The sequence below is a fragment of the Lontra canadensis genome, unplaced genomic scaffold (assembly GCF_010015895.1).
Source record: "Lontra canadensis isolate GAN:19392208 unplaced genomic scaffold, GSC_riverotter_1.0 scaffold121, whole genome shotgun sequence".
Lineage (NCBI taxonomy): Eukaryota > Metazoa > Chordata > Mammalia > Carnivora > Mustelidae > Lontra > Lontra canadensis.
Window position 1 is genome coordinate 3,930,738 of NW_022631115.1, and position 9,727 is coordinate 3,940,464.

The window sequence follows — 9,727 nt, forward strand, 5'->3', positions numbered from 1 at the left end:
ACTTTTTTTTTGATGATATAGAATTAAAAAGAATAAAAAGAGACTCCTATGTTCTAGAAATAGGGACAAGTTGCTACAGCCAAATAAACTATATATAATGATATTACCTTTATTATACTCTCCTATATTTTTGCTCACTTTATTCATTGCAAATTATAAATAATAAATACAGCATCTCCATTACCTCAGTTATATTACTTACACACAGAGACTGTGAGGAAGTATGAACAAAGGGTGTTATTAGCTCTCAAGGAATGACCAAGAGAAATTTAGAAAAAGAATTACTTTGGTACACCTATGTTAAGATCTGTATTTGCTCTCCATATAATGGATGATCACTTTTTTTTTTTAAATCAAGTTTCTTAATAGTCTCACTTTCATTATTTAAAAGACAACTAATATTTTTAAAAAAATGTTCTATTGGGGTGCCTGGGTGGCTCAGTGGGTTAAAGCCTCTGCCTTCGGCTCGGGTCATGATCCCAGGGTCCTGGGATGGAGCCCCACGTTGGGCTCTCTGCTCAGCAGGGAACCTGCTTTCCCCCTCTCTCTCTCTGCCTACTTGTGATCTCTGTCTGTCAAATAAATAAATAAAATATTTTTTAAAAAATGTTGTATCAAAAAAATGTATACTTAGAATTAAATTCCTCTTGGGAAAAATAGCATAAATAATAAATGTTTATTTGAGGGTCAGAAAATTAAATATTTGGAAAGCCTATATTATTGCTAATCATTTACATTAAATTTATTTCTTTTTAAAATATATATAACCCTCAATGATGAAAGCTCCTGTGTAAACCATGTCAGTGTTTTAACAATTTTGACTGAGAGAAATTATAGCTAACATGAAATTCCTTTACTCTGTTTTAACCTGTCAGAGTTACAATTTATGAATTTGCTTCAGGAAGAAAATTCTACTGGTAGCATTTAAAACAAAACAAAACAAAACAAAATTTGTGTCTATGTGTCATAGCAAAAAGGAAGATTGGAAGGAGTTCAACTTGGTTGTAAGCAAGAATTTCTAGCCCTTCACTAGGTCAGCTGATTGCAATCAGAGGCCACCTAGATGGTGGTGCATGACACTGAACAGCTTTGGTGAGGAGTATTCACACTTAACCTGTCAGTCCTCACTAGGATAGCTATTGAGGAGAGACAGACAGTGAAGTAGGTTAACGGTGCAATAACCAGGGACATGAGGACTAAGGCAATAACTATTCTTTTCTTCCTTTAAAATTTTGATAATTTGTTAAATACAGCTTTTTGCATACATTTTCACTTTTAAATATTTGTATTTAAATATTATTTGCCTTGATCATTACCTTTTTTTTTTTTGGTGATTCCTAACATTTTGTGCCTAACGCAAGCAGGAAAGCCTATGATGAGATAAATTCCACCATAATCTCTCTGGAGATAGGCAGGTCCTGATATGGGAAGACCATTTACTGGTAGAAACCAGGGACAACTCCTGGGATTGTGTTTTGAGGGTTCTTGGACAAGCAGGCTGGCATGTAAGACTGAAAAAGCAAGGATTCATTGACTTGGACACTTCCTTGGGATACAGGCTTTAGTAACCTGGCAAGGATCCCAGAAGACTGATAAACCTGCTGCTGGAGTGTCCTAAAAGCCTGGAAATGTAGTAAAGTGGAAATTGTGAGTGGTCCCAGCAGACAGGAGAGGAAGGAATAGATTCTGGGAAAAAAGATACATGGGAATGAAGATAATGCAAGGCCAGACACTGACTGACTGGCAATGTTCCATGGACGACCCAGATGAAATACTATTTCCCAGCAGCATTAGTGATATCTTGGAGAAAGGAGTCTGCTAGTGGCTCTCTTCTGCAGGCCAGACCTACGGTGGCAGGCATGCACAGACACATGCTCATTCACAGCCAAGGGCATGGAGGCTACTGGGCAGCTATGAAACACCAGGAACTGGAGGTTAAACTGCTCTCAGGCCTTGCAAGCTCGCAGAAGCAACCCAGTGACTGACCTTGGAAAGCAGCAGAGATGAAGTTTTTTTGATAATACATACAAAGCCACTAGGAACACTGGCATACAAGTCTTTGAATGAACAGATGTTTTCATTTTCTTGGATTAGTGATTGAGAGTGCAAAGACTGTTAGTTAACATTTTAAGAAACTGTTACATTTTTTTTTCAATGTTACAGATGTTCCTGATAAGTTACCAACAATTGATATGGCCAGTCTTTGTCATTTTATCTATTCTAATAGATGTGCTGTGGCATTACATTGGAGTTTAACTTGCATTTCCATTATGAATAAATTTTATTATGAGCATCTTCTCATGTGCCTACTCACCATCAAAATATTATTTTTAATGAAGCATTTGTTACATTTTTGCACATTTTATTATTGTGTTTATTAATTGAGTCTAAGAACTCTTTATGTTTTCTGAATTAGTGTCCTTAATGTTTTTAGCAAATATATTTTACTAGTTTGTGTCTTGTATTTTTCATAAAGACTTCATTTTTTTGGATCAAAAAATCCAAATTTCACAAGTTCACAGTAGATTGAGGGGAAGGTACGGAGATTTCCCATATACACCCTCCCTTCAAACATCCATAGCCTTCTCCATTATCAACATAACTCATATTAGTACATTTGTTACCAAGGACAAAACTACACTGACACATCATAATCATCTAAAGTCTATAGTTTACCGTAAGTTCAGTCTTAGCATCATTGATTCTATGGGTTTGGACAAATGTATAACAACATGTATCCATCATTATAATAAAGATTATTTTCACTGCCCAACAAATCCTCTGTTGTCTGATTACTCATTCCACCTCCCCCACAACCCTGGAAACCACCATCTCTTTATTGTCTCCATACTTTTGCCTTATCCAGAAATTCATAACTGGGATGATACACTGTAACCTTTTCAGATTGGCTTTTTTTTTTTACTTAGTAATATACATTTATGTTTTCTTTATAACTGCTCATAGTTTGATAGCTTGTTTCTTTTGATCATTGAATAATATTCTGTTATTTGGATGTACCACATTTTATTAATCCATTTACCTATAGGACATCTTGATTACATCCATGTTCTGGCAATTATGAATAACGTTGCTATAAGCATCCATGTGCAGGTCTTTGTGTGGATATGTTTTCAATTTATGTGGATAAATACCAAGGAGTACTATTGCTGGATCATACAGTAAGAGTAGATTTAGTTTTAAAAGAAACCACCAAATAGTCATTCAAATTGGCTGTATCATTTTACACTCCCTCCAGCAATGTATGAGAGTTCCCGTTGCTCTACATCCTCACCAGTATTTGGGGTTGTTAGTGTTCTATGCTTTGGCCATTCTAACAGGTGCATGGTGGTATTTTACTGTTATTTTAATTTGCACTTCTTTGATGTCTTATGATGTTGAACATTCTTTTATATCCTTATTTGCTATCTTTATAATTTTTTGGTAAGGTTAAGGTCTTTATTCCATTTTTTTAAAAGATTTTTACTTATTTATTTTACACAGAGAGATAGAGAGATCACAAGCAGGCAGAGAGGCAGGCAGAGAGAGAGGGGGAAGTAGGATCCCCACTAAGCAGAGAGCCCCAATGTAGGGTTTATTCCATTTTTAATCAGGTTGTTTTCCTATTGTTGAGTTCCAAGAGTTTGTTTTGTTTTTTCTTTTTAATATTTTGGATAACAGTCTTTTATCACATGTGTCTTTTGCAAATATTTTCTGCCAGTTTGTGGCTTATTGTCTAATTTTCTTGATTCTGTGCAGAGCATACATTTTTAATTTGAATGAATTCCAGTTTATTATTTGTTTCATGTATCATATCTTTGGTATTATACCTAAAAAGACATCACCATGCCCAACATAATCTGAAATTTCTCCTATGTTACCTTTGTAGGAGTTTTAAAGTTTTATGTTTCTGGGTTTATGGTTTGGTGTCTGACATTAATTTGGGGGCAATTCTCAGTCATTATGTGTTTTGAGTATTTCTTATATTCCTTTCTCTTTCTTCCCCTTCAGGTTTTCTCATTATGCAAATATTACACCTTTGTAGTTGTCCTATAGTGCTTGGGTATTCTGTTTTTGTTTTTGTCTTGTTTTTTAGTTTTTTGGGCTTTTTTGTTTTGTTTTGTTGTTTTATTTTGTTTTTGTTTTTTTTGGTTTTTTTTGTTTTTTTTGTTTTTTTGCTTTCACTTTACAAGGATTCTATTGATATAACTTCCAGCTCAGATATTCTTTCCTCAATCATATCCAGTCTGGTGCTGATGCTTGCTTTGTCTCTTCAAATTGTGTTTTCACCTTTTGGCATGACTTGTATGCTTTTCTTGATAGCTAGACAGGACATACTGAGTATAAGAAAGTAATGTAAACAGGCTTTTAATAGTGTAGTAGTGAGGTGTGGGTCAAGAGAAAGTATGTAGTCTTATGATTAGGTGTCAGTCATTTAGTATGCTTATGCTTCTGGACTGTGAACATTTCAAGTGCTTCTCAGTATTTTTATCCTCAGTTATGTGGGACAGGATGGCTAGACTGGGCTGGAGTTAGGTATTTCCCTTCCCCAGGCCACTTAGTTTCTGATAATATCCTCGCAGGTTAGGCTCTGATTAACCTGCTTCCTCTGAAGGCAGCCCCACCTTTTTTTAAAAATTCAATTAGTCAACATATAGTCAACATATAGTACATCATTAGTTTCAGACGTAGTGTTCAATATTGTATATAACATCCTTACTCATCACATCATATGATTACCCTTTACCCCCACTGACCTCCCCTCCAGCAACTATCAGTTTATTTCTTATAGTTAAGGGTCTTACTATTTACCTCAAAGGCAGGTTTTCTATGACTAAGAGAGTACTCTGGTGTCTTTTGGAATGGTTTCTTTTCCCTTGACCCTGCCAGAAGTCTGAGATTTTTTTCTGACCACTACTCTGGGAATCTGGTAAGATTTACTCCTGAAAGTAAATTTCACAATATTGTGTGGGCTGGCTCCCCAGTCCCCAGGTCCCCTAGGATCTTTAACTCTCAGTATCGTCCACACTGAACCTCCAGCAATGCATTAATTGCAGTGAGGTTTCTTAACCTGGCACTTCTTCCTGTGATAGTTTCACTAGTGAGTATCTGTTCTGGGAAGTGGCAACTCCCTCTATTCTCCTGTCTGTCTATCCAATCCTTTGGGCCAGTAGTTTCCCCTGTGTCTTCCTCCCTCATGGATCCAAGGAAAGTTTTTGATTTTTTACTGTCCAGCTTTTTGCTTTCCGTCATGATAGAATGGTGATTTTCAAGATTCTTAAATATGGGACTGGAAATGAAAGTCTGGCTTGTCTCTTCATTATCATAAAAATATCTTTCAAAAAATAGAAATTTAAAATTTTGAGGAATCTAGTTTATGATTTTTTTTCTCTTCTATCTCTCTCTCTCTCTTTTTTTTTTTTTTGACGTGCCATTATTGTCATATTTAAGGAATCTTTCCCTAATTCTAGGTAAAAAATATTTCTCCTATGTTTTACTTTTTTTTTTTTAATTTTATTTTTTATAAACATATATTTTTATCCCCAGGGGTACAGGTCTGTGAAACGCCAGGTTTTACACTTCACAGCACTCACCATAGCACATACCCTCCCCATTCTCCATAACCCCAACCCCACACTCCCAAACCCCCTCCCCCCATCAACTCTCAGTTTGTTTTGTGAGATTAAGGGTCACTTATGGTTTGTTTCCCTCCCAATCCCATCTTGTTTCATTTACTCTTCTCCTACCCCCTTAACCTGCCATGTTGCATCTCCTCTCCCTCATATCAGGGAGATCATATGATAGTTGTCTTTCTACGATTGACTTATTTCGCTATGCATGATACCCTCTAGTTCCATCCACGTCGTCGCAAATGGCAAGATTTCATTTCTTTTGATGGCTTCCATTTCATTCCATTGTGTATATATACCACATCTTCTTTACCCATTCATCTGTTGATGGACATCTAGGTTCTATCCATAGTTTGGCTATTGTAGACATTGCTGCTATAAACATTCGGGTGCACGTGCCCCTTTGGATCACTACATTTGTATCTTTAGGATAAATACCCAGTAGTGCAATTGCTGGGTCATAGGGTAGTTCTATTTTCAACATTTTGAGGAACCTCCATGCTGTTTTCCAGAGTGGTTGCACCAGCTTGCATTCCCACCAACAGTGTAGGAGGGTTCCCCTTTCTCCGAATCCTTGCCAGCATCTGTCATTTCCTGACTTGTTGATTTTAGCCATTCTGACTGGAGTGAGGTGATATCTCATTGTGGTTTTGATTTGTATTTCCCTGATGCCGAGTGATATGGAGCACTTTTTCATGTGTCTGTTGGCCATCTGGATGTCTTCTTTGCAGAAATGTCTGTTCATGTCCTCTGCCCATTTCTTGATTGGATTCTTTGTTCTTTGGCTGTTGAGTTTGCTAAGTTCTTTATAGATTTTGGACACTAGCCCTTTAACTGATATGTCGTTTGCAAATATCTTCTCCCATTCTGTCAGTTGTCTTTTGGTTTTGTGGACTGTTTCCTTGGCTGTGCAAAAGCTTTTGATCTTGATAAAATCCCAATAGTTCATTTTTGCCCTTGCTTCCCTTGCCTTTGGCGATGTTCCTAGGAAGATGTTGCAGCGGCTGAGATCGAAGAGGTTGCTGCCTGTGTTCTCCTCAAGGATTTGGATGGATTCCTTTCTCACATTGAGGTCCTTCATCCATTTTGAGTCTATTTTCGTGTGTGGTGTAAGGAAATGATCCAATTTCATTTTTCTGCATGTGGCTGTCGAATTTTCCCAACACCATTTATTGAAGAGGCTGTCTTTTTTCCATTGGACATTCTTTCCTGCTTTGTCGAAGATTAGTTGACCATAGAGTTGAGGGTCTATTTCTGGGCTCTCTATTCTGTTCCATTGATCTATGTGTCTGTTTTTGTGCCAGTACCATGCTGTCTTGATGATGACAGCTTTGTAATAGAGCTTGAAGTCCGGAATTGTGATGCCACCGACTTTGGCTTTCTTTTTCAATATTCCTTTGGCTATTCGAGGTCTTTTCTGGTTCCATATAAATTTTAGGATTATTTGTTCCATTTCTTTGAAAAAAATGGATGGTACTTTGATAGGAATTGCATTAAATGTGTAGATTGCTTTAGGTAGCATAGACATTTTCACAATATTTATTCTTCCAATCCAGGAGCATGGAACATTTTTCCATTTCTTTGTGTCTTCCTCAATTTCTTCCATGAGTACTTTATAGTTTTCTGAGTATAGATTCTTAGCCTCTTTGGTTAGGTTTATTCCTAGGTATCTTATAGTTTTGGGTGCAATAGTAAATGGGATTGACTCCTTAATTTCTCTTTCTTCTGTCTTGTTGTTGGTGTAGAGAAATGCAACTGATTTCTGTGCATTGATTTTATATCCTGACACTTTACTGAATTCCTGTACCAGTTCTAGCAGTTTTGGAGTGGAGTCTTTTGGGTTTTCCACATATAGTATCATATCATCTGCGAAGAGTGATAGTTTGACTTCTTCTTTGCCGATTTGGATGCCTTAGTTTCCTTTGTTGTCTTATTGCTGAGGCTAGGACTTCTAGTACTATGTTGAATAGCAGTGGTGATAATAGACATCCCTGCTGTTTTCCTGACCTTAGCGGAAAAGCTTTCAGTTTCTCCATTGAGAATGATATTTGTGGTGGGTTTTTCAAGATGGCTTTGATAATATTGAGGTATGTGCCCTCTATCCCTACACTTTGAAGAATTTTGATCAGGAAGGGATGCTGTATTTTGTCAAATGCTTTTTCAGCATCTATGGAGAGTATCAAATGGTTCTTGTTCTTTCTTTTATTAATGTGTTGTATCACATTGATTGACTTGCGGATGTTGAACCAGCCTTGCAGCCCTGGAATAAATCACACTTGGTCGTGGTGAATAATCCTTTTAATGTACTGTTGAATCCTATTGGCTAGTATTTTGGTGAGAATTTTCGCATCTGTGTTCATCAAGGATATTGGTCTGTAGTTCTCTTTTTTGATGGGATCCTTGTCTGGTTTTGGGATCAAGGTGACGCTGGCCTCATAAAATGAGTTTGGAAGTTTTCCTCCCATTTCTATTTTTTGGAACCATTTCAGGAGAATAGGAATTAGTTCTTCTTTAAATGTTTGGTAGAATTCCCCCGGGAAGCCATCTGGCCCTGGGCTTTTGTTTGTTTGGAGATTTTTGATGACTGTTTCAATCTCCTTACTGGTTATGGGTCTGTTCAGGCTTTCTATTTCTTCCTGGTTCAGTTGTGGTAGTTTATATGTCTCTAGGAATGCATCCATTTCTTCCAGATTGTCAAATTTGTTGGCATAGAGTTGCTCATAGTATGTTCTTATAGTTGTCTGTATTTCTTTGGTGTTAGTTGTGATCTCTCCTCTTTCATTCATGATTTTATTTATTTGGGTCCTTTCTCTTCTCTTTTTGATAAGTCTGGCCAGGGGCTTATCAATCTTATTAATTCTTTCAAAGAACCAGCTCCTAGTTTCGTTGATTTGTTCTATTGTTTTTTTGGTTTCTATTTCATTGATTTCTGCTCTGATCTTTATGATTTCTCTTCTCCTGCTGGGTTTAGGGTTTCTTTCTTGTTCTTTCTCCAGCTCCTTTAGGTGTAGCGTTAGGTTGTGTACCTGAGACCTTTCTTGTTTCTTGAGAAAGGCTTGTACCGCTATATATTTTCCTCTCAGGACTGCCTTTGTTGTGTCCCACAGATTTTGAACCGTTGTGTTTTCATTATCATTTACTTCCATGAATTTTTTCAATTCTTCTTTAATTTCCTGGTTGACCCATTCATTCTTTAGAAGGATGCTGTTTAGTCTCCATGTATTTGGGTTCTTTCCAAATTTCCTCTTGTGATTGAGTTCTAGCTTCAGAGCATTGTGGTCTGAAAATATGCAGGGAATGATCCCAATCTTTCGATACCAGTTGAGACCTGATTTAGGACCGAGGATGTGATCTATTCTGGAGAATGTTCCATGTGCACTAGAGAAGAATGTGTATTCTGTTGCTATGGGATGAAATGTTCTGAATATATCTGTGATGTCCATCTGGTCTAGTGTGTCATTTAAGGCCTTTATTTCCTTGTTGATCTTTGGCTTGTATGATCTGTCCATTTCAGTGAGGGGAGTGTTAAAGTCCCCTACAATTATTGTATTATTGTTGATGTGTTTCTTTGATTTTGTTATTAATTGGTTTATATAGTTGGCTGCTCCCACGTTAGGGGCATAGATATTTACAATTGTTAGATCTTCTTGTTGGACAGATCCTTTGAGTATGATATAGTAACCTTCCTCATCTCTTATTATAGTCTTTGGCTTAAAATCTAATTGATCTGATATAAGGATTGCCACTCCTGCTTTCTTCTGATGTCCATTAGCATGGTAAATTCTTTTCCACCCCCTCACTTTAAATCTGGTGGTGTCTTTGGGTTTAAAATGAGTGTCTTGTAGGCAACATATAGATGGGTTTTGTTTTTTTATCCATTCTGATACCCTGTGTCTTTTGATTGGGGCATTTAGCCCATTAACATTCAGGGTAACTATTGAGAGATATGAATTTAGTGCCACTGTATTGTCTGTAAGGTGACTGTTATTGTATATTGTGTCTGTTCCTTTTTTGATCTACTACTTTTAGGGTCTCTCTTTGCTTAGAGGACCCCTTTCAATATTTCCTGTAGAGCTGGTTTGGTGTTTGCAAATTCTTTC